General features: G+C 36.0%; 2 long non-coding RNA genes across 7 annotated transcripts in view; one reads left to right on the forward strand and one right to left on the reverse strand.

Moving 5' to 3' along the window:
• Positions 1-24004, reverse strand: part of LOC143694367 (uncharacterized) — a 144660-nt gene that overhangs the window by 95351 nt on the left and 25305 nt on the right. For 2 of the 3 annotated variants that reach the window (XR_013182823.1, XR_013182822.1), the window contains exon 1: positions 2382-2605. The exons of the other annotated variant lie outside the window; for it this stretch is intronic. This is a non-coding gene — a long non-coding RNA (uncharacterized LOC143694367). Of the gene's footprint in view, positions 1-2381; positions 2606-24004 lie in introns of those variants that run through there. 3 annotated transcript variants of the gene reach the window in all.
• LOC129122050 (uncharacterized) lies at positions 722-6005 on the forward strand. 4 transcript variants are annotated; one of them, XR_013182819.1, is made up of 4 exons: positions 722-1605; positions 2304-2405; positions 2616-2739; positions 5141-6005. It is a non-coding gene; the product is annotated as an uncharacterized LOC129122050 (long non-coding RNA). The 4 variants fall into 4 exon arrangements; XR_013182820.1 differs by lacking the exon at positions 5141-6005 and adding an exon at positions 3887-4104 and having other exon boundaries at positions 723-1605; positions 2616-2713; XR_013182821.1 differs by having other exon boundaries at positions 725-1605; positions 2616-2693.

Below are 24004 nucleotides of genomic sequence, written 5' to 3' on the forward strand. Positions count from 1 at the left end.
AATTATAACCAGATTTCTTCCTTAGTTCAGTACTGCCCTTAACACTCTTATTGTTTTCCATAGCTACAAGTCATGATCTGTATTCTCTTCCTGTTGTGAAACATGTCAGAGTATGTGTCTGTCTGATTAACAACATCAGACTCACGTCTTACCTTTCTACAGTGGAACATACTCCATTGTGAGGATGCAAGGGAATTGAGTTTGTGATGTCTTGTACAACACTGTGAAGATTAATGTACACTGCTGAATCTCTGACTACAGGAGTTCCCACTGGACAACATGATGGGAAGAGTAGGGTATTTTGTTATCTATGGCCATGACATTATGTCCTAGTTTCACGCACCACAGTATACAGAAGTTGTTCTATTCAGAGAAGTTACTTACAGAAATGATGTAGGTGGAATAGCACAAAGACAAAAATTACTTGATCAAAATGAAGCATCCCACGATTCTTCCTAAGAAAGCGTGTTGTTTTGTAATTACATTAAACAATTTCCCAAAAACTGGCCCCTTGCAGATATGTGCTACTCTGCATGATTCTGAATGTCAGGTGTTTTCAGTAGTTCTCACCTCCACCTAGCTTCCAGGCATTCTATAAAATTCTCAATATGGCTGTGTAATATATTTCTGCTGTGATTCCTGGTATTTGTCATGATCAGACACTGAGCTGGGTTAAAAGGCAATAAGTACAATGCTTGCTCGTATAGTTTCTCTTAGATGTCAGACTGCATCCTTCACACCCTTTTATCTCCCTTGCTCTGCTATTTTCTTTCTATGGTGAAAGACTTTGCAATGGCTCTACTTTGCCCTTGGTCTTTACTGTCATAGGGCTTTATAACATGCAGGTTAAAGCTCTCCTTTCCATAACTAGAGCCAACAGAGGAGGCTTCATCCTGAAGTTGCTTTAATGATAAAGCAATGTCTTCTCAGCAATTCAGCAGTGTTTCAGAAAGGCATCAGAAATTTAAAAAAAGTGGCCTGTTGAATAGGCTGAACTGGATTTTAGAGCCATTCCCACTAGATTTCACCTGTCGTATATCGGGGGAGGGGTATTATTGATCTACTTTTGAGTGGAATTTTAGTATTTTAGAATAAAAGTATTTTCCGAGATAAAAATTATTTTGAAACTAATGCATGAGACAGAGCGCAAGATGAATAGAGAGGATTTTTTTTTTCCACAAAAGCCCTATAAAGACTATCTTTACGTGTTTGCACACTCAAAACAAAAAGAAAAAAAAGGAAAAGAAAATTAAAAAGCCTTGGATGCAGTGTAGTTAGCTCTAGAGTCTCTATCACAGTACCAATTCTGAGCTGTCAGAAGGCTGCTCTATTTTATTCTTTTTTTTCTCTCTCTGTGTGACACATTTTAGCTTTCTGCAAAAAGGGAATAAAGGGGAAGCAGCTCTGGCTAGCCTTGGAAAAGCTATTTAGCTTGCATATTGTGGAACTGTCTTCCCTAGCTATAGTTACTGCCATTTTATAACACTGCAGCATATTGGATCAAAGACTAGAACTGCCACCTCCTGTTTACAATGGGCTGGAGCAGTCACAGAATTGTCAGGGCTACTTTCTGTCTCGGTGTGATTGGAAATAAGACTGAAAACGGTAGGTTGCTACCAACAGGTTCATTTCTTTTTTTGTTATTTAATTTTTGGCTTTCTGCAACCTGCAATGTCAATGCAAGTAAAGCTAAAAAACATTTAACCCAGAAGGGCAAGTATCTTTTTTAATCCTTTCGAATATTCTTGAGTATACCTGGGATAACAGGCACAAGTATGCATGCAATACTATTGTTTCAGAGATAATTTCAAAGGCAAAACCATTGAGCCAGGAAAAAAAAAACTAAAAATAATCCTTGAAGTGTGTTCTAGATTTTTAATATATGTTATGCTGAGACAAGAGCTGTTAGACTACATAAACACTATGTCCCAAGACTTAGAAAGATTATTTTTGTAGCTCTGCCAGTACCAAATTTTTGTTAGAGTCACCAGTGATTTTCATTTTGCAGTGACAGTATGGTGTTTAAAAATATAAATTGACTGCTTAGAATACTTCCTTTTAAAAGTGAAATTGCATTCCATGTATCCGGGGGGTGTTATCTTGGGGCTCTGGTAGAATAAGAAGCATTTGGCAGGCAGATTTCTAGTTTATATATCTGATTTACCTTTCCAACTTTAAGAAACTAATTTTGTTGCTTATACTCACAAAAAAGAGACATAGAGAAGAGAGACAACAGACTGCAATTTTCACACTGGAATAAAATACAAACTTTTAGATTCCCATCACTGTGTCTGTTAATTCAGGTACCTTAGCAAGAAGATGTGCATATGCCTCTAAAGTTGGGTTTTCAAGAGACAAAAGAAACACAAACAAGAACTCACGATGTTCTTATAACACCAGCTAAGGTAAGAGACCTGTGTCTTTCTTCTGTGTCACTTCTTATAGCCCTTAAACAAACAATCTCATTCCTTTTCCTGCATGTGCCTTGTGCAAGACCTAGGAATTGCATCATTGCTCCCATTTAGTGTTGCTAGTTGGTTACTTAGGGGTGCATGCTGTAATGTGAAAAATAATGGGATAAAGATGAAGCTGATCTGCTGCTTTCCTTCTTACAGTGGGCTTTGACGTATGCTGAGATCAGAGAGTAAGATGCATGCTGCACCATGGGAACAAGGATCTTATGAGGATATTTGGTATCTATAATATACCATCTGTATGTGATTTAAGTCACTCTCAAAGGTGCAACCCTTCTGCTTACTTATTTTGTGTTTTTTATTGAAAGGCTGACTTGTATGTGCAAGCATCAGTTTGTGGACTCAGCGATAACTTAAGGACTATTGTCAAGAAACTTCTAAAGGGTTTTTGCAGTCTGTACAGGTCCCCTTTTTCCTTCATGGTCCAACTAGAAGTGCTTATATTTCTAGTTTCAGAAGTTTCTGCTTTGATGCTGGTGGTGACTGTGCACCCATCACCATCATGCATACTGGATGTGTAATATTTTAAGGGATTAAACTTTGACAACACTCTTTCCTTAGTTCTCACAATGGTGTATATAAAACAGAGTATGAACTATTTGGTACCTTATATAGTCTGGTATATTGGAAAAAAAAATTGACACACTGCTAAGTACATATTTTGTAGAACTTTTAGAAAACTGGATCAAAAGTTGCATTTGCGCTTCTCTTCCTTTTTTTCCTCTTTTTTTTTTGTGCTTTTGTGAATGAAAGTATACATATATATATATATATATATATATATATATATATATATATCTGTAAAGTATTTGGGACTGAAAAGTAAACAATTTTTTTCTCAAATATTTTCTGCTTTCTGCATTGAGAGATCCTTAGGTTAATGAAATCTCTTCAGCATTTTTTCTAAACTCACCTTCAATAATGAAGAGACACAAGACTTTGCATTTTGGGTCTGTTAATAGAACAAGAACTATGTCAATGGAAACTAATTCAAGAAGAAAACCTGGTGCTCATAACATAAATAGGACTTAGAAATGCAGCTCCTAGAATTTCCAGCCTGCTTCAGTATCATAATAAAATAGAGTGATTATAATTACTACCTAGCTATAACTGTATTTTTTCATTAATTACCTTTTCTCACAGACATGTAGGCTCACACATTGATGCATTAAGATTTGGGCCATGTTTTTTAATATTCTTTTTCAACCCTTGGTATCCTTGTGTGTATTTGCTCAAAAGCGAAGCCAAGATGAATCATTTACTTTCTCTGTATTTACCAAAATTTATTAAATTAGTGGTGCAAAGAACACTTAATTCACACCCACACATCAGACCCACTTCAAGTAATATTCTAGTACCATTCCTGCTACTTCTTCTTGCCTTGTATATTAACTTTAAATATCTTCTTCTAGTTCCTCTCTATGTGAAACTGTTTAAAATAAAGGAAGGAAAGAACTCTGGTGGTTACAGGAGCACTCCAGAACAGCTTTCTCTGCCTCAAGTTTCCAATTGGAGAAATTATTTCTCATTAATGACTCAACTCTCATTGAATTTTGGAAACATTTCACATGGAACTGAAAAGAACTACTTTACAAGGAGAGGAACTGTGTCCTTGCCATGTAGTGGACAGGCGATTACATTCAGCCATTTCTTTCCTCTTTTCTTCTAACTGCAGTCTGCAAGTCCTCTTTCAGCAATATTATCCCAGAGGAGGGAAAAAAAATCCCTGAAATGTTTGTTAGATAAAAGGCATTCTTTAAAAAAAGAAAATATATTAATTTGAATACTGTTACTTAGGCAACGTCAGAGATTCAGCATAGCTTATCACTTACTAAGAAGGAAAATTGCTCCAGGTACATGTAAATCTAGTTCATATAATTTCTTTATGCTCTTGGAAAGCTACCAGTTAATCCCAGACCACCTGGTCAGGCTCTCTCTTGTTTTTGAACCTAACAACTTAGTTAAACATCTGGCCCAGTCAAGGAAAAATAAGGGAAAAAAGGTCTAGCTGGGTCACTTTCTCTCTTCATAAATAAGAGTAAAGTCAGGCATTCCTTAACTATTTCACCTGTGATTTGGATTTCATTTTTCTTTTGAGAGAACAGACTTGTTGGGATGATGACTTTAAAATCCCTTTCCTATGTTGATATTTATAAACCACAGAGGGTGGAGGTTAAGCTCTGGCTCTGTTTTCAACGGCTTCTCTCATCAGCCAAGGTCAGGAGCTGAGCTCCTGAGGGACCTTGGGTTCATAGTTTTATTGCCAATGAGTAATGCCTTGAAACTGCATCCAGTTCTGCACTTCAGAAGTTTATGTGGTGCTGTTTTTAGTATCTTGATTAAAACTTAGTAGTAAACATAAAGTAACTCTCCTGTCACTATATATTTTCAAGTTTTATTATTTTTTCACCACTCCTCTTTATGATCAGAGTAATAAATGCACCTATACAGGTTTTTCCCTGACATTTTATGCTTCTGACTCCATGAATAAAATCTGCTATAGAAATGCTGAAACGATGTCTCAGGCAGTTAAATAAGCAGAATGACCTTATTAAATTGATGTTTTTCAATATTTAAAAGTAAGACATTTTTTAGATAAAATATGCAATTCACCAGTTTGTGTTGACATTCTTTTTTTCTTTTTCCTTTTTCCTCTTTTTATTCAGTAAAAGAAAATCTGGAATTGCTCACCTCCACCTGCAAATAAATGTGGAAAGAAGCAGCCTGGACAGATTTACCCTTACAGAACATAATTATGATAATAGCTACACATAGATTTATTTAAGATTACCCCTATTCTTGGCATTTTCTTAAAGATTTGTGGAACTCTTAGCATCTCCTCTTCCTTATTTTTTTTCTCCTGCTAGTGCAGTGTGATGATCAGGTTCAGTGTCTAATGAGGCAGCCATTCTGAACACGTAGAGACAAAGAAGAGGTTTCCCTGGCAACGAGGACCATGCCAGAGCTCTCAGAACAGTTATTTCCCCTGTATTCAGGTTCCTTTTCTGTTTAGGATGCCTATTAGTGTGAGTTCACAGGCAAGGCCTGGCAAGCTTTTCAGAGATTACAGCTCCTAAATATACATAACAAAATACAGCTAAGGCTATGATTTATGAGTAAACTAAAAAGTGGTAAGCTGACATGTATTTTTTTCATTTTTATCTTTTTTGATAGAATCTTAAAACAATGATGACTACAAGTTCATTACATATGTCTAAAGCTATTAAATACTGCCCATATCTCTTTAGAACTTCACTGGTCTCAGCAAAATTTGTGTGAGTTCACTGAATTCTGAGCCATATTTCTGCTGTCACTAGAATAAGCATTTATCAAGGTTTTAGATCTGAAACACACATGAATTTAAGCACATAGAGATGTGATGAAATATGTAGAAAGGTATTTAATATAACTTGAATTTAAATCTGTTTCAATGTAGAGAAAAATTACAGTAATAAATTATTGAAATATTAGATTTTTTTACTATTTAAAAGTAAAATGAAATTAAAATTAAATTATATTCTTTAGTTCAAATCTTTACTTGCATCTGAAATGTATAAGCCTTTTATGATGAAGACTTCTGAAATCAGATTAAGAGATGAGCTTTTCCACATCCTTACAAGTTCTTGACAGAACTGAGAAGATTACTACACCACCCAGCCCAAAGCTTAGTCAGGATCCTGAAATCATTCATGCAGGGATCCAACTCAGCTGAGAGTTTTGATCTGGAAAGTGTTTTCAAAGTGAACCTGCTCACACACCTTAAACATTCAACAGCAATTTCTACTTCATGTACATCAGAAGCACTAATCTCATGTCCATGATATCCACTGGAGAGATGGAATAAAATAGTCCAGGTTGGAAGGGACCTACAAAAATCAGCTAGTCCATCTGATAAAAACATCTATTTAATTCCACTCTCATCAAGCAAGAATTCAAACCAACCAGCTTTCTTTCTCTCTTTCTTTCTTTCTTTCTTTCTTTCTTTCTTTCTTTCTTTCTTTCTTTCTTTCTTTCTTTCTTTCTTTCTTTCTTTCTTTCTTTCTTTCTTTCTTTCTTTCTTTCTTTCTTTCTTTCTTTCTTTCTTTCTTTCTTTCTTTCTTTTTCTTCCTTTCTTCTTTCTTTCTTTCTTTCTTTCTTTCTTCTCTCTTTCTTTCTTTCTTTCTTTCTTTCTTTCTTTCTTTCTTTCTTTCTTTCTTTCTTTCTTTCTTTCTTTCTTTCTTTCTTTCTTTCTTCTCTCTTCCTTTCTTTCTTCCTTCCTTTCTTTCTTCCTTCCTTTCTTCCTTCCTTTCTTCCTTTCTTCCTTTCTTCCTTTCTTCCTTTCTTTTTCTTTCTTTCTTTCTTTCTTTCTTTCTTTCTTTCTTTCTTTCTTTCTTTCTTTCTTCCTTTCTTCCTTTCTTCCTTTCTTTCCTTTCTTTCTTTCCTTTCTTTCTTTCCCCCCTTCCCCCTTTGCCTTCTGTCCTTCCTTCTGTCCTCTTGTCCTAATAAATACTACATCACTGTATGAAGGAATGGACAGCAAATGTATGAATATTTTGAGGCAATAGAAAGGACTAAAGGACTGTTTCTGGACAGAACTGCAACCAGCTAACTTTTACTGCAGTCATCATTTCATCTGTCAGTAGCTGAACTTTTAAATCTTTTATCCAGCTCATCTAAAAAAAAAAAATTAAAATATATATATATATATGTATACATACACACATATATCCAGAGCACTTTAAAGTTCTCCAAGCTAAAATTCAAGCATTAGGATCCCAAGAGGAAAAAACCTCCCTACAGCCTTGAGTAAAGAACCTAAAAGGCACAACTTAATCTCTCTCTCTTCATTATTCACTATTGATGATCTGTAGGAAGCTACATAGTGCCTATGCATACTGAGTGGAGTCCTGCATATTTAGAGAGAACCCTAGGCAATGGCTTCTTCTGGGATGTTAAACAGATGGCAACTAACTCCTCATGTCTGTGAGACAGGAAGGTTTTCTAACTGTCCTGGAACAAATAGGATCCTTAAAAACAAGCTCTGCAAAGTCCCTTATATCTGGTTCTCAGACACTAACCAAAGCACTTGTCACAAGTTCAGCTGGGATTGATAGGCCTGGGAAGAGATTGCTTGGCTCTCCTTTATATCCTGTCTCATATTCAATTCCATTATATGTAAAGTAAGGCAGTTGCAAAGTAGTGAGAAACTAAGAAAAATAAAAAATGATAAATAGGAGTAAAAATAAATTAAAAAGTGGGATCTTGCTTTGAGCCTGTAAGGAAGATATTTTCATTTTTTTATCCTGTGAAGATTGCAAAGGAAACTCATTTCAGCTTTGTAAGACCACAACGATTGCTTCAGACACAAAATGAATCAAACCACTTGTTGGATTATGTGGGTGGTATTTCCACTCTTCCCTAGTGGGATAATTCAAAGCCTGCAGCTGTGGCATGAAAACTTAAATATTTTTTCTCTTTCTGTCTGGATTTAAAAGGAAGGACCTGCATTCATTTGCTGTTTTAAGGCAAAAGGAAAAAGAAATTGAAGGCCCATTAAAGATTAGTAGTGTGAAACAGAGCAGTCATAAAACAAAACTGCATAAACAAAGAAGGAATTAATTTGCATCTTTTTAAGCAGCTATAGTCTAGTATTTGAAAGTGACTGAGAAGATATGTACTTGCCCAGGTGTATTAATAACAAGATAATGGTTGTAAACAACCCCTTTTGTACTGTTAAGAATCATGACTCTTTACTTACCTGCTCTTAAAGAATTGTTTTCCTTTTATACAACAAAATTTTTAGTACTATTATTACCTATGAAAACAATTTTCTTGGATTCTTTGTGTGCAATTCAAACAAATTAGATGATACATAAACTATACATTTGCTATTCTGTATCATTAAAAACTCTTTGCAAATTCCCAGCAGAACTTAATTTCCAAGTACATTTTTATTAGTCTAGGAATATCTTCTCCAAGGGGGAAAAAAAAACAACCAACCAAAACACACAAAATCCAGAGCAACAAAAATCAACCCCAAACAAGTAAACTTGAATTCAATGCTTCTCTTCTAATCCAACATAAAGTTGATCTTCCATGACACATTTCTTAAAAACTGCATTAAAGTTTTTCCATACCCTGTAAATTATTTTCTTTCCTTAATAGCTTGTTGTACTGTTTGCCAGTACAATGGCTAGGAAATCACTATTAACACTTAAGCTAATTAAGGTTTTCAGAAAACATTGGTTACGATGTTCTCATTAGCAGACTTTAAAAAAAATACTTTTCAGATATATGAAAAAGAAGATTGCTTTTAAATCTCAAGAAATGAATGTAAGTGTTCATATTCTGGTACATTAACAGTTTGTTCCAGTACATTGATATTTTATGTGGAAATCCTACTCTGCAATTAATATGCTTGATGCAAATTGAAAAACCTATAATCCATCCTTTTCTGTTGTATTGTAAGAGCATACTATTATTGAGAAGCTACAGGGTATCAGAACCATTTTTTTAAAGCTGAATGCCCATTACCTTAAATCTGCATATAAAATAGTTTGCTTTCATAGTAGGTAATATATAACCGACTTTACCATGATACACATGAAAATATAACAAAAAACAATAATAACAATAATAATAATTAGTCCACTGTGTTTCAGCTCCACAATTACATATTTTAGCATTAGTAAATAAAAATAGCTTAAAATTAAACACAAAAACCTAATGAAATATCTGACTGTTCTAGATAATGAGATATCTGCATGGTCACCTAATGTATTAAGTTTGAAAATAATTTGGTCCTTATTATATTTTTGGAAATTTCCCAAATCTACTGAAAAGCAAAAGTTATATTTTTGAACATAAAATATAAGTTAATAATTGTGTAAATGTAAATAAAACATGTCTATGCCACATACTATCCCCTAGAGACATTTTCAGTTGAGGTGATTGCCAATGATTGATTGATACTGAGATATCCTTTCCCCTGGATCATATAGTATGAAGGAGCAGGGTTCTGGTGGGTTGACCCTGGCTGAACAACAAGTGCCCAAAAAACCATCCTCTCAGTCCCCTCCTCTGCTGGACAGAGGGAGAGGAAATATTAGGAAAGGTTCATGAGATAAGAACAGAAATGATCACTTGCAAATATTTGTCACAGGTAAAACAGTTTCAGTGTGGGGAAATTAGTTTGATTTAGTGCAAATGAAATCAGACAAAGCTAATGAGAACTAAAAACAAATCTTCAAAAACATCTCTCCCCCACCCCTCCCTTCTTTCCAGGCTCAAATTTCTAAATTCTCTACCTCTTTCTCAACAGCAGTGCAGGCAGATGGGGAATGTTGTTGTCAGTTCAACACACATTGTCACTGCTTTCTCCTCAGAAGAAGGACTCCTTCACAAACTTCTCCAACAGGAGTCCTACCCACAGGCTTCAATTCTTCACAAACTGCTCCAGCATGGGTCCCTTCCACAGGATGCAGTCCAGGAGCAGTTCCATCAGTGGGTTTCCCACAGAGTCACAAGTCCTGCCAGCAAACATGCTCCACCATGGGCTCCTCTCTCCATGGGGCCACATGGCCCTACAAGGGACCTGATCCAGCTTGGGCTTCTCACAGTTACATCTTCCTTTGGACAGATCCACCCAGTCTGACATGGGGTTCTCCACAGGCTGCAGGTGGATCTCTGCTTCCTCCTGGGGCTCCATGAGGTGCAGAGACACAACCTGCCTCACCATGGGCTGCACCATGGGCTGCAGGGGAATCTCTGGTTCCTGGAGCTCCTCCTCCTCCTCCTCCTCCTTTACTCCCCTGGGTGCCAGCAGAGTTGTTTCTCTCACACATTCTCACTCATCTCTCTGGCTGAAGTTGTCCATACACCATTTACCTCCCATCCCCACCCTCTTTTTGACTGTTACACCCAAAGTTGCCATTGGACTCTGCCTTGGCCAGCAGTGGGTCTGCCTTGGAGATGGCTGGCACTGGCTCTGTCAAATGTAAGGGAACCTTCTGGCAGTTTCTTTCAGAAGCCACTCCTCTAGCTCCCTGCTACCAACACCTTGAGGTGCAAACACTATTCCACACCTTGCCTCTGTGAATCACATATTTAAAATTTGTCAGAAAAATCCACATTCATCACACAATCTTCACAAAGTTCAATCACATCATTCACATCTACGAAACAATTCCTCACACCAAAAACAAAACAACATCACAACACCAAACAAGTTCCTGGTCTAGAAATTTTTCCATTAACAGTAATGACAGGGTCTCACAGTAACAGGCAACACAGCAACTTCCTGCAGCTGCCTGATTTATACAGACTGCTGGATACTCCACTGCTAGTACTCCTATTTTAGGTGAAGGGAAATTAAGACCTCATGTATCAAATACCTTGAAAACTCTTTTAAAGCCAGAAAAAGGTTTAATACAAGGAAATAAATAATGTGTAGCAATATATTTATTCCATGTAGAGACACCACTTTTATGTCTGCCATAGAACTCAAGAGATTTTGCTATCTGGTTCATGCAGCAAAAGTAGTTGGGATACTGCATAAGATTGTGAAATCAATATCTTCTTTGAAAGGATTGCTCTCTGAGCAGAATACCCTTTCTGGAGACACAGGCAGCTTTCTGGAAACAGAATATTTGTGAGACCATATTCAGAATTCATCTTATCCTTCTTCAGGAGGAAGCTTTTAATTTTCTTCCTTCTACAGACTTTAAAAGTACTGCTGTCATTTATATATTACAGACCTATCTTGAGCTGGCCCGTATACAGAATATCTAAACCACTGCTCCTGCACTTACCTGCAACAAATAGTTCATACTTCCTTTCTTGATTTCTTCATACTCTGAAAACAAGGTTTCTTATAAGCATATGTAATAATACAGTCTTGCAGGAGCAATTAAAAATAATGAATTAATGTGCTGGTTTGGGCTGAGGTGGGGTTTACTTTCTTCAGCAGCTAGTGTGGGGCTGTGTTTTGGATTTGTGTAGAACACAAAATGGAATTAGTTATTGCTGAGCATGTCTTACCCAGAGACGAGCCCTTTTCTGCTTCTTGTACGGCCATGCTGGGGGGAAGTTGGAGGTACATGGGAGGTTGGAAGAGCAGCCTGTCACAGCCAGGAGAGGTGGCCTCAACTGACCAAAGGGGTATTCCAGACCATGTGGCATCATGCTCAGCACATAAGTTGGTGGGAAAGAGGAAGAGGGGGATGTCTGGAGTGTTGGTGTTTGTCTTCCCAAGTCACCATTACATGTGATGGGGCCCTGTTCTCCCAGAGATGGCTGACCACCTTCGTGTCCATAGGAAGTAGTGAATTAATTCCTTGTTCTCCTTTGTTTGTGTGTGCTGCTTTTGCTTTTGCTATTAAATTGTCTTTGACTCTACCCAGCTTTTTCATTTTTCCAGCTTTTACCCCTCCAATTCACCCAGCCCAATCTTGATAGTGGGGTAGTGAGTGAGCAGCTTCTTGGGGCTTGCTTACTGCTTGGACTTAAACCATGACAAACACTCAGACATCACAAGAACAAAACCACCTTGAAGTGGTAATGAATGGGAAGTGAAGTTTAAGACTTTGAGGGATGCTGTTGCAGTAACCAAGCAGGAGACTCTAAAAAATTCTGTTTAATATCATAACTTTTTAAGAAAGCACTTTGAAATTCACAATAATGACTTTTACAGATAGTTTCTTATTCTCTGGAAGTTGTCATCACATCTGGATGTATTTGTGAATGGAGATGTATGTATGGTTCATTCCAACCCATTATGTAGACATGTATATTTATTATATTATATTATATTATATATATTATATGTATATTATGTAGACATGTAAGAACATTATTTTTATAGCTAATGTAGCTCTAATCCAAATTTTCCCTTTCCTCTGATTGCAACTTCCTCCTGCAGCTCATCTAGCACTGCTGATCTGTGATTGCTCCTGGTGTATAAGTCTGTTGGAAAAAATTGTCATCCTGAGCCAACAATAGACATGTTCAACTCCAACATCCTCATGAATCAGAAATGTCTATTAGCCACTACTTTCCCCGTAACTTGGTTTAAATTTAGGAAAATGTGTATCAAATTGGGAAGGCATTTTTTGTTTTAGGTTCTTCATTCCCAACCTCTGAATGACTACTGAACAGATCATTCTTCTAAGGTGCTATAATATGATGTAGCATAGAGTACTACCATGGTTTACTATTCAACAGCACAACCCTGAGAAACACTGTGACACCTGTCATGGTCAGAGCAGGTGGAGAAAGGAAGGGATCTGCACACTGTAAGGCAGACGGCCACATCCTTCTGGCTAAACATCCATTCTGGAGGAAACAGGCTGATAGCGTTCACAGTGCCTGTGACATGTGGCAGAATTGCATTAATTATGTTCTTCATACTTAATAAAATACCAAAATATGAGCCCCAAAATTAGAAGTACTCAAAGCAAAAATGAGAACAAAATTTATTAAAGCGGTATATAATTTTAAATGAGATTTTATATAGGATATAGGATCCTTTGCATTCTACTTGCAATTATACATATACAGACTATTTTTCTATCTGCTTTTCTTCTCCACTCTTCTTCCCCTAACTGGCTACTGATTTTTTTCCTCTCTCCTTTTTTCTTTTTTTTAAAAAAGTCCTTCACTCTATCATAGTACTTGTTCCACTTTGTTCCTCTTCCACCATCACACTTCAAAGACTTCCAGGAGTCAGACAAAGTTCTTTCAACAAGGTAACACTTTCCTTCACAGAAAGGAAAAATTCTTCTCTGTTTAAGGCAGGAGCAGTAGGAGCAGTCGAGGTACCCTTACCACCCCTTTTTTTTTTTTTTTTTTTATTTAACATATCCTATATCCATCACTGTTGAAAAAGTATGAGACCAATGCAGTAAGCTACAGTTGTTAAGGGAGACCACATGATTTATTTATTCTCCTCTATTCTCCTCACATCACAGAGGGACTCTCAGTCCCAGACTGAAATAGAATCCAGATCTATCTATCTTTTAGAAGTTTTTTATATCATTGTTCTCAAATTAAATACTCTGCTTTAAGATATAGAAAATTACTTGCTTTAGAAAATAATTTTTCAGATGATTTATTTTAATAATTCAATATTTTTACAAGCCCATATAACTTCAGATTGCTTTTGCAGAGAGGAACTTGAGATTTTTATTTAACTGTATAGTGAAAGCCATCTTAGACTGTCTGACTTTTGAATTTATTTCATTTTTTTTAATTATTGAATTTGAGTACTTAGTTACACTGGGGTTTTTTTGTGGGTTTGTAGATTCTGATATCCACAAATATTAAAAGACAGTACATGACAACAGATATTTTATTTCAATTGTACAGTAACTATCTGTAAAGATGTTGTGATGCAAAAATGATAATCAAGGCTGTCTCAGAGCCAAGCCAAGGAAAACGCTGTTGTTTTCTGGTTTCTGTAGAGGCTTTAAAATCTTACCAAGCTATTGACATATACAGTTTGACATTGACAGTTCCTGAGGACATTTTATTCACCTAATGGGCTGAATATATTTTATTTGTAAAAAGACAATATCATTAATAAACAGTTTTATTTTGCTTGTTTGATTGTTTTCTGGTTTATTTTTTTAATTTCAGTACATGCTGTATTTTTTTGCAAACTTAGGTAAAGCTAGTAAATTACATTATAGCTCTGAACATATACACCTTGAAAAGTCAAACAAAGTTTTGACACCCTCCGTAGGAAATTGCAATTGTAGCATACAGTAAGAAGACTTTACAGATAGTGTGTGTTTCAATAAATAAATGTTAAGCAAGGTTGGTTTGTTTTTTGGGGGGAGCTACAGTGATGTCTTCTGTGAGCAGGACCCCGTGTCAGAGCAGGTCAGGTGGATGCCCGAGGGAGGCTGTGACCCAGTGGGAAGCAGGGTCCTGGCAGGACCCATAGAGATAGGAACCCACACTGGCTTCTCCATCTCTCAGTTCCTTCACTGAGAAGGAGAAGAGTTTGAGTAGTCCTTACACTGAGGAAGAAGGAGACACAGAGAAAAAGTGTGATGAACTGATCACATCCCCATTGCCCATCTTTGCTGTGCCACTGGCGGGGAGGACATAGAGAAATTGGGAGTGAAGTTGAGCCTGGGGAGAAGGGAAGGGTGGGTTCAAGGGTTTCTAAGATTTGATTTTATTTCTTGTTGTTCTACTCTGATTTGATTGGCAGTAATTGAAACTAATTTCCTCAAGTTGAGTCTATTTTGCCTGTAACTATAATTGTGTGAGTGCTCTCTTCCTGTCCTTGCCTCAACCTGCAAACCTTTAGTTCTATATTTTCTACCCTGTACAGCTGAGCAGTGGAGTGACAGTGCAGCTTTGTTGGGTAGCAGATGTCCAGCCAGGATCAACTCACTACAAACTTATAGCTGTCATTATTAGGGTATTTTAATGACTGGTAGGATAATTGTGATTTTAAAAAAAAAAAAAAAGTTATTCCAAAAGAAATATAAATACAGCTAATCTGAAGCATGAACTATTGCAGACATTCTCCCAGATTTCCATTAGGTAAATAGTTTCTCCAGTCTTTCTGACAACACACATTTTCTCTTCCCTTCAAATTAATTTTACAGCAGATTACAATTCCTAAAATCTCCCTGGAGACTTGAGCTGACTGAAAAAGGAGAGCTGCTGAAACACTATATGAAAGGTGAATACTTTTCATGACTGATACAAACATCTTAGAGAACTTTCCAAATAATTTCAGTTAGTGTAACATGCTCTTTATCTTGAAGAATGTTTTGACCTAAACCAAAACCCAAACACTTTGACCCAAACACTCTTCAAAGCTCTGCAAAATTGACTGCTGAGCCAGACTGATTTTTGACAACTAGCTTCACCTTTAAAATTTCATGTTTTCACAAAACTTGGATTACCTCTGTTGGCCAAAGTGTTCTTATGTTTTCTATCTGGTCTAATTAGACCACTGCAATGTTTTCCCAGTAATATATAATGGTTTTATTCTGCTTCTTTTGGATTTTTTTTTGAGTTTTTTTGGCCAGGGTTTTTAAAGACTTTCTGTGGTTTTCTTTATATGTAAGACCCTCCCAATTCTTCTTGCATTGTTCAGTCTCCCATAGGTGATAAATAAATGGATTAAGAGTGTGAAAATTTCATTGGACCTGAATAAGCAAGTCCTCTGATCAAACAAAGCTGAGGGGAGAAAACTGCTCAGGCATTTTCTAGAATCTGGGATTCTAGTAAGTCCTGGCCAACTCTGAGGTACAGACTCAATGTACTGGAAGGCTTTACAAAGGATAAGGTTATTTTTCTCAGCTATTTTTCTCCTGCTACCATCCCCCTGACAACTAGGAGCCTCTCTTTTATGTGGATTAAATCCGTGCCAGCTGCTGTTTTTTCTCAAATTCCCATTCAGTAAACACTGCCTTATTAACAAGACCATATTACTCCAAATTGTTAAAAAGGAAAGTCAAAAATATTGTTATGTAGTTAATTATGATTGTATATTGATGACATCAAATCCTTATTTACCCTAATTTTATAGAGTTCTGTATGTTTGCTTGCTAACAGCATGGTAATTTCACTGAATGGGGAAACAAAGCCACATACGTACACAGCTTCTTATTTATGTTTTTGACCTATTTACATTAAGCACAGAGTAAATACACTTTATAATTCACAGAAGGCTAAGCCAAAGTCATCAATATGGGAGAACAAACCCATGTTTTGAAGTCTAGCTCTCCCTGATACTCTAAGGTGGATATGCACAAGATCATTATGTATTCTTCACCACAGGTCAGTTGCTTAGCTACCAGAGAAGTAGAGAACTACTAATTGAAAGTATTCAGTATTGCTGGCAGCATCTGTTGCAGGACACTAGTCTTAGAAACACTCAGATATAAATGTTGCAGGGGGAAGAATAAAAGAAAAATCCACACAACATAATCTTGCTGAAAATGGCAAATGTCTTTCTTCTGTCTTTTAATATATAAATTATCATCAGTGAAATTCCATTGATTCTGATGACCATCAAATGCTCCTGTGATGAATTTTGTTGTAGAGATTAGTTATTCACAGAAATTTTACATGCTGTGGTTATATTTGAGATGCAATTGTTGTAAATACTGGAATAATTTCTTACTTATATAGCTCCATCACATTTCCAAGTGATTCATTACATTCAGGGGCCTATAGTTAATAGTAGAGTCATTAAAATTTTTTAAAAATACAGTCAAGCACTGGCAAGAATATTATCCTCTCATGAGATCCCTAATTCCTAAAACTCCTACATTTAGTTCACATGAAACTTGAAACTTTGTAGTGCACTGAGCGCTCCATTTTAGCTTAGAGAAGAATTTGACAATACATTATTAACTTTTCACAGTATTCTCCAGTGTAGGTGTTCTTTTTTTATATTTTATTGTTTTTCTTTTGCATTCAGTCTTTTATAACTTCATTTTCTGCCACTGTTAATGTCTGGAATAAAAAGGTTAAGGCCATCCTGTTGGGATAAATGAGAGGCTCTCTTTAATCTATGTCCTCATAGCAGACTTTTCAAATGAGACATTTTCAACCTTTACCTTTCAGCTGTCAGATTGGAAAAAATAAATTTGGACTAGAATTATGTTCTACTGCAGTTTTGCGTATAAAGTATTAGGAAAACATTCCTTGAAACAAAATCTCAGCAGTTTTATTGAGAAAGTTCAGTTAAATTTCTTCCATAGAGAAATGTCTCACTGATATCTTCACATGAATCCAATAAATCTATATTTCCACAGATAGACAGATAGTTTTTAAAGTTAGGGTTGCTCATAATGATAACTCAGTTTATATACAATTTCGTAGATTTGACAGCCCTGTAAGCAACTGAAAGAAACAAGTTTGTTGCATTTATCTGATTTCCAGAGACTTTAAAACTAAAGACAAATCTTCAGACTTTCTGGGCCTGCTTGAAATACATTGTCCCAAGATTATCTGTTCAGATAACAGGATTTCATATTTCTTACCTGGAAGGAGAATCCAGAACTTGAGGAAGTAAAATACATTTAATTGACACACTGCCATTTTAATTTAGCAACTTTTTATCTTCTATTAATGGATCAAGTGGGCGATTATAGGGCTCCAGTAATATAACTGGCAACTCAGTAAATCCTTTTAAATTTTGTTATGAATCTGGAAAAGAATCTCACCCTACTTTTTGCTTAAATAGTACAGTTGTTGACTACAGAGTGGGCCCAGAACTGTTCCTTGGATGCCTCTATGAAAGTATCCCTAAACCAAATCACCTGGGAAAGTAACAAGTGAAGCTTGTTGCAGACAACTTCAGCTCACACAATTACACTTTCTAAGACATCCAGTCATCCAGTTGAGTATTCAAATATTCATGATTGCATTGCCTTGCAGTCAGGAAAAGGTCCACAATGTAGCTGACACAGTTTTTCTCAGAAATAGTACATGATCCTCAGGGAGCACAGCAAACCACCCCAAGACCAGAGCTACGTTTAATATTGTAGGGGGTTAGAATATAGGTGGGTGAAGGTACTATAGAAAGTAATCTTACCCCCTAAAGAGTTGCAGCTGGGTTAATTGTACAAGATTAGGAGCAGGCCTCATTTTAACAGGCCACACCTGTAGCCAATAAGAAGAGTGTTATAAGAGAGTGGATTGGTTGGTTGAGGGGAACTGGAGTCAGTTGGCTGCTGCAAGGACAAGGACGAGTCAGTGCCTAGAGGAGCTGCCTATAAGAACCACCAAGGAGGTATGAAACTCTAGCAATATGGAACTCTTAAAATATAATAACAACATAATATACCAGGACTACCTTAATTATAACCTATGAATTCAACCAAAATTTCAATTTTCTCAATCAAATGAATTCTGCTCCTCTAGTAAAACAGTTGTAGTTCTAAAAACACTAGGACATCACTCCTTAGTCTTAGTTAATATTTGACATCCCAAATCCTGGGGAATACTAGTAATGTCACAGCTTCCTTGCCTTCCCATGGGTGTTTCCTGAGATGACTCTACTGTATTTAAATTGTGCACTTCTCCTGGTTTTCCTTTCTATAACTTCCTCTTTCAAAACTCAATTTTCTGTTACATGGAGTAAGTAGATTTAACTTTATAATTTAATGTAATTTTAAGAGAGTAGTTGTTTAGTGATTACTTGCCAGCTGTGCTTAAACCATGACAGTGACTAGTGGTTTTTTTCCCTTCTTATCTTTTTTTAATTCCCTGAAGTCCATATAGACTATTCAGGGCTCAATGAATCTTTGGTTGCTTCTTAGGTATTCCCATGAGATGTAAATAATAAAGCTGCTAACATAGAGGAGTAAAGTTTTTCAGTAAAACCTAGTTTAAGTTTGGGAAATAAGTAAGTGGTGATTGAAGGGAAAAAATACTTTTCATCCAAGCAGATATTAGGCAGAACTTAAACAGGAGCTAATAAAGTTGCACTTTTAAAATCACAAGTTATACATAATTTACAAGCATTAATTGGAAAAAGCTCAGCTAATGAGGTCTCTAGACCATTAATAATCTGTTTCAATAACTGAGGATCTCAAAAGACCAGTAAGAAACTGTCACTGTATGTCTGGTTTAATAAGGTAAAACCAATGGCCCAAATAACTATATGTTTTCCAGTCTGACCATTTTCACATATTGGAAAGGATAAATACTGATGGAAATTTAATAGAGACATTTTTAAAAAGCTAAATTAATTATTGATTAATAAATCTTTGCATGATTGGAATATGAATAATCATAGAGGGCATGGGGCACAGAGGCTATATAATATGACACTAGACCATTGTGTCTTCTGCATTTCCCAATTCAACTCATACATCAATAAATTGGAAGGAAAAAACCAAACAAACAAATGCCCCACAGCTGATAGAACTCAGTAAGGTTCCAGATGGATGAAAAGATTTTGGCTCAGTTAGGTGGAAAAATAAAGTGTCCAAAGGTTGGTTGTGGAATTTAAACATTTGAATAAGAAATAAAGCATACGTTTGAAATATAGGTATGTTGTAGTTTCAAATCAAGAATGAGATCAGACTACTTGATCAGGACTTGATTTACAGACTAAAAAACTAACTCTGTCCCTTTGGTTCTCACAAATCAATCTGCAACAAGGGCCAGCAAGATACCCTTACAACTAAGAAGGTCAACAGCTTTCTGGACTGTATTAGGAAGACGACCACCAGCAAGCAGATTTGTGGGGTTGATCCTTCCCTTATATTCAGCACTGGTGAGATATCTGGAGTGCTGCTCCCTGTGCTAGGCTCCACAGCACAAGAGGCAAGAATGTATTGGAGAGAGCACAGTGAAGGACCGCTAACATGATTCAAGGATTGCAGCATCTGTTAAACTAGGAAAGACTGAGAGTTGGGAGTATTTCCCAGGAGAAGAAAGGTTTCAGTAGGATCTTGTTAACGAGTATCAATAATTAATGGCAGAAAATAAGGATGTAGAGGCCAGGCTCTTCTCAGTAACATGTAACAAAAAGACAGGAGGCAGAACGCACAAAATAAAAAACGGGAAATTCTGACTAAACACAAGGAAAGGTATAATTCCTGTAGAATTACTAAAAAGTTTGCGTTGGAAGGGATCTCTTAAAGGTCACCTAGTCAAACTCTCTGCCATGGGCTGGGACATCTTTTACTCACAGACTTTTTACCAGATTGCTCAAGGCTGTAAGGTGGTTGAACACTGTAACGTGTTGCCTGGAGAGGCTGTAGAGTCTCAATTATTGGAGAAAGAGAAGAGCCAACTTGATGCATATCTGAGCAATCTGCTCTAGATCATCTTGTTTTGAGCAGTAAGATTGTGCAAGATGATCTCTGGAGTTCCATTCCAACCTTAATGATTCTGTGATTCTATGATGAAAAAAAAGGCGACCGTTACATTACTGATGTGTATGATGTTTGAAATTGAACTTCCCGCAAAGATCTATTATTAGATACTGAAATATTTCAGGTATTATAATTTATATACAAATTGTTAAAGTAAGTTATGGACACTTGCCTTTTGAACTTTCCCTTTCTTTCTCCTACTTCTCAGTACACACAGAGCCATACAAATAAATTTTACTTCCTCTCTTTATCAAACCTGCCCTTCAATCACTGAAAATTTTGAGACACTCTTAAAGTCACTGTGAGTTTTAGCATTATTTCTTGTTTTCAATTCTCATGAAGGCCTCTTCCCAACAAATAGCCATAACTGTGAGATATCTAAATTCTATGCACTAATAATAGACTTCAAGATTTCAGATGTGCATGAGAGGTGGAAAGCATTCACTGAAATAAGAATTGTGAAGTTTTCCAACAAAAAAATATGCTAGCATCGTAAAAGAAATGGTTTCCAGTATTTTTCGTCCTCAGAGGGATTTTCTGGCTTTCTGTGTGTCTTCCTTTACTAATTTTCAGACCTTTCTAAGGATAACAACATTTTTGCTGGGTCTATTATCAAATATTTCCTTCATATCATTTCTATATTGGGAAATTAAACCAAAAAGCAAACACTTTTACACAACTGTTCTTCCCTTTGAGTTTTTTCTATTAAATGTATAGGGAGAAAAAAAAAACCTGAATAATAGAAAAGTAGTGTTCAGAATAAAGAAAAGCTGACTAAGATTTACTATATTGCATGCTTCTTGACCCAGCATCTAATTTCCTTTTCAGTTATATATCAATGACTTTGACATACAGAATTATACAGCATTGTCCTATTAAACTGGTGGTTTATGTAAAGGAATGGTTTCCCACTCATTTTCTGACTCTAAGCTAGTCTTTGAAAATGTCATTCCTGGATAATTACCTCCTATCCAAAAAAATCAATATTTGTTTATACCCAAGTTTATGCATCCTTTTTATGGCATGAACAAATACTGGGTGCTTAGGCTGAGCTTGCAATGATAAGTCAAGCATGCTGCTTCCTGAAATTTATTGTTATTATGTTGCTTTTGCCTTGCTGATGTGGCTACTAAATGTGCAAACTGAATTGGTTTACACAGTCCAGCTGATAGGAGTGTTAGAGTTAACTCTGTCTGCAGTAATTGTTGTTCTGGAGATGATAGTAAGCACTTCCCACATTTCCCCTATGTCTGCTTTTCATACAAGGAGGAAGAAACAAGTTGGAATAGTCTACATTAAGAACAGTACTACAACAATTTGTTAAAACCTATCAATCTTCTGTTAGTCTGTCATCTCTCCTGCCACATTCTTTTAGAACCCTGGAAAATTGGAAAAAAGAGGAAGCATCCTTAAGCTTTTCTTGGCATTTCCTTCTTACAGTGAAACCAAAATCAACTCTCACAATTTCTAATACAAATATATCTCTTGATATACAACCAATAAGTTGTGCACAAGCAGTTTAGTCACTAGAATGAACAAAAAATTTAAATTTTTGTTTAAGTATGTGAATTCACATAAAACTTCTTCCAGCCATAGTAGGTTATTTCATATTGTTTCATTCTTGATATGCTTACAATGTTTTTCTGACACCATGCCAGGATGTTCTTCATATGTTCTTCAATCCAAATTATAAATGCCCTCTGCCTTCTTAATCCAGTAGATACCTTGATAATCAAAACCTAACAATTTTCCTTTTACCCCAGTTCCCTCATCTCCCCAGCCTGCTTTTCAGACCACTCTACTTAAAATTGTCTGTCCTTTGGGAGTCATAAACTGAAATAAGGGGGGAGTTTTGCTAATCTGTGGGTTTATGTCCAATATGGTTTTAAGACTGTAGAATCATAGAAGTAGAAATCCAGAAAGCCGATAATCATCTAAATTCCTAGCTGTACTCTTTATTCTATGTCACCCAAGATGCCAGCTTATTGAATTGTGACTTATATTCCAGTCTGTATTCTCTAGTTCAAAAATATAAGAAAAGCTCATTTTCTTATCCATATATATTCAGCTTATGCTCAATTTGTATGCAAAGCAAATAATTTGCTCATACTTGTAGAGGATATGCATTATCAGAGAACAACACCTGCAGGACAAAGGATAGGTTAATTTCATTGTTGCCATGAAGCAAAGGAGATCATTACAGAGCCTGCAGTAACCAAGCTCTGTGAAATAGCTGCATTAGCCATTAACTTTCCAGCACTAAATTTCATATCAGACTCAATTAACTACTACATAGCTTTTAATGACAATATTTTTCAGATGCAGCTTTTGTTTACTAATAAGATTTCCCATCACAACCAACTTTGTCATGACTTTGGTGGCATTAATATTCAAGTCTTGCAATTCTTTGAAGAAAATGGAGCAAAGAAAATCACATTTGCTGAAAGTAATCCTTGAATTATTCTTCTAAATTTTAAAGCATTTAAGTTGGACTTTTGCACTAAATGGCAATAAGTGTGTAGATGAACGATGTCTGCATTATATCCATGGAACAGACTGGAGTTGTTTCTAGAACTTCCCTATGTTTGAACATCCAGAACATTTCTTTGTGTTTGAGACTTTCATGATCAAAGGCTTTAAGTTCGTTATTTTCTTATCATACTGAAATTCAAAGCTCAGAATAAAAGAAGTCACAAATTTAATATAACCAGAAAATAGTTTGCATAGTAATTAGCACAATATGCACAAAATAAGACAGTTGGATTAAGATATCAGACCACTCACCACCTACAGAAGGAAACATTTCAGAAATAATCTTTGAGATTTCAGAAATATTTTCATGTCTATGAAGTGAGCCAAATAAGCCAACATTAGCTTTTTGCTAATGTTTACTTTTCAAAGGTAAAACCTTCAAATGGCACCTATTTAGAGCCAAAGGAAGAAAAATATCTATTTACTGTATTTTGCTTTACAATACAAGAGAGCAACTTTAGCTGTTACTGGCCTTGTTATTGCACCTGAAAATAGTTCCTTTGTATACTTATATTAGAAAAACAGAAGCTAAAGCTCACAATTTTCTTTCAAAATTCCTTTCCTTATGCTATTGCTATTTTTGTCTTCAGCCCACTTAGAACTGCATTCCGTTTTATGTACCTTGTCATTTATAGTCATTTCATCTGAGCTCCTCATTTCAAAGCTGATCAGCTCCCTGTTCATTCACCTGCTCCTGGGTTTGGAAATACTCACTATGCACTTATCTTGCTAGCATTGTTTTAGATCCTTTTCTAGTTTCTGCTGGTTTTGCCCTTTTGAATTTTGCATAGGAGTAGGCAAATTTTCTGTTATAAACACATATGTCATTTTGTAATTTTCTTTCCATAAATTTTCATCATCAGTTTCTCAAGAATTCTTCAGTGACTTCCAAGAATTCTGCTACACTAAGCTAGTAAAGTAGGGAATTTACAAGTCTGCTTTTGCACCTCTAAGGAGTATTTAATTTATCAATAAATAGCATAGAAACAGTTATGTACCAGGTTGCATTCAGAACCAAAGAGATCCTTTCTCCTAATTTCAGCATTCAGATTAGTGTAAAAGAACTAAAGCACACATCACTTTAATTACCACTCTTTTGGACAAGGAAATCAGACAGGAGAAGTAAAATCTATATTGAACATTGGTTTTCTTTTTAAT

This window comes from Agelaius phoeniceus, chromosome 6 (genome assembly GCF_051311805.1).
Source record: "Agelaius phoeniceus isolate bAgePho1 chromosome 6, bAgePho1.hap1, whole genome shotgun sequence".
Taxonomy (NCBI): Eukaryota; Metazoa; Chordata; class Aves; order Passeriformes; family Icteridae; genus Agelaius; species Agelaius phoeniceus.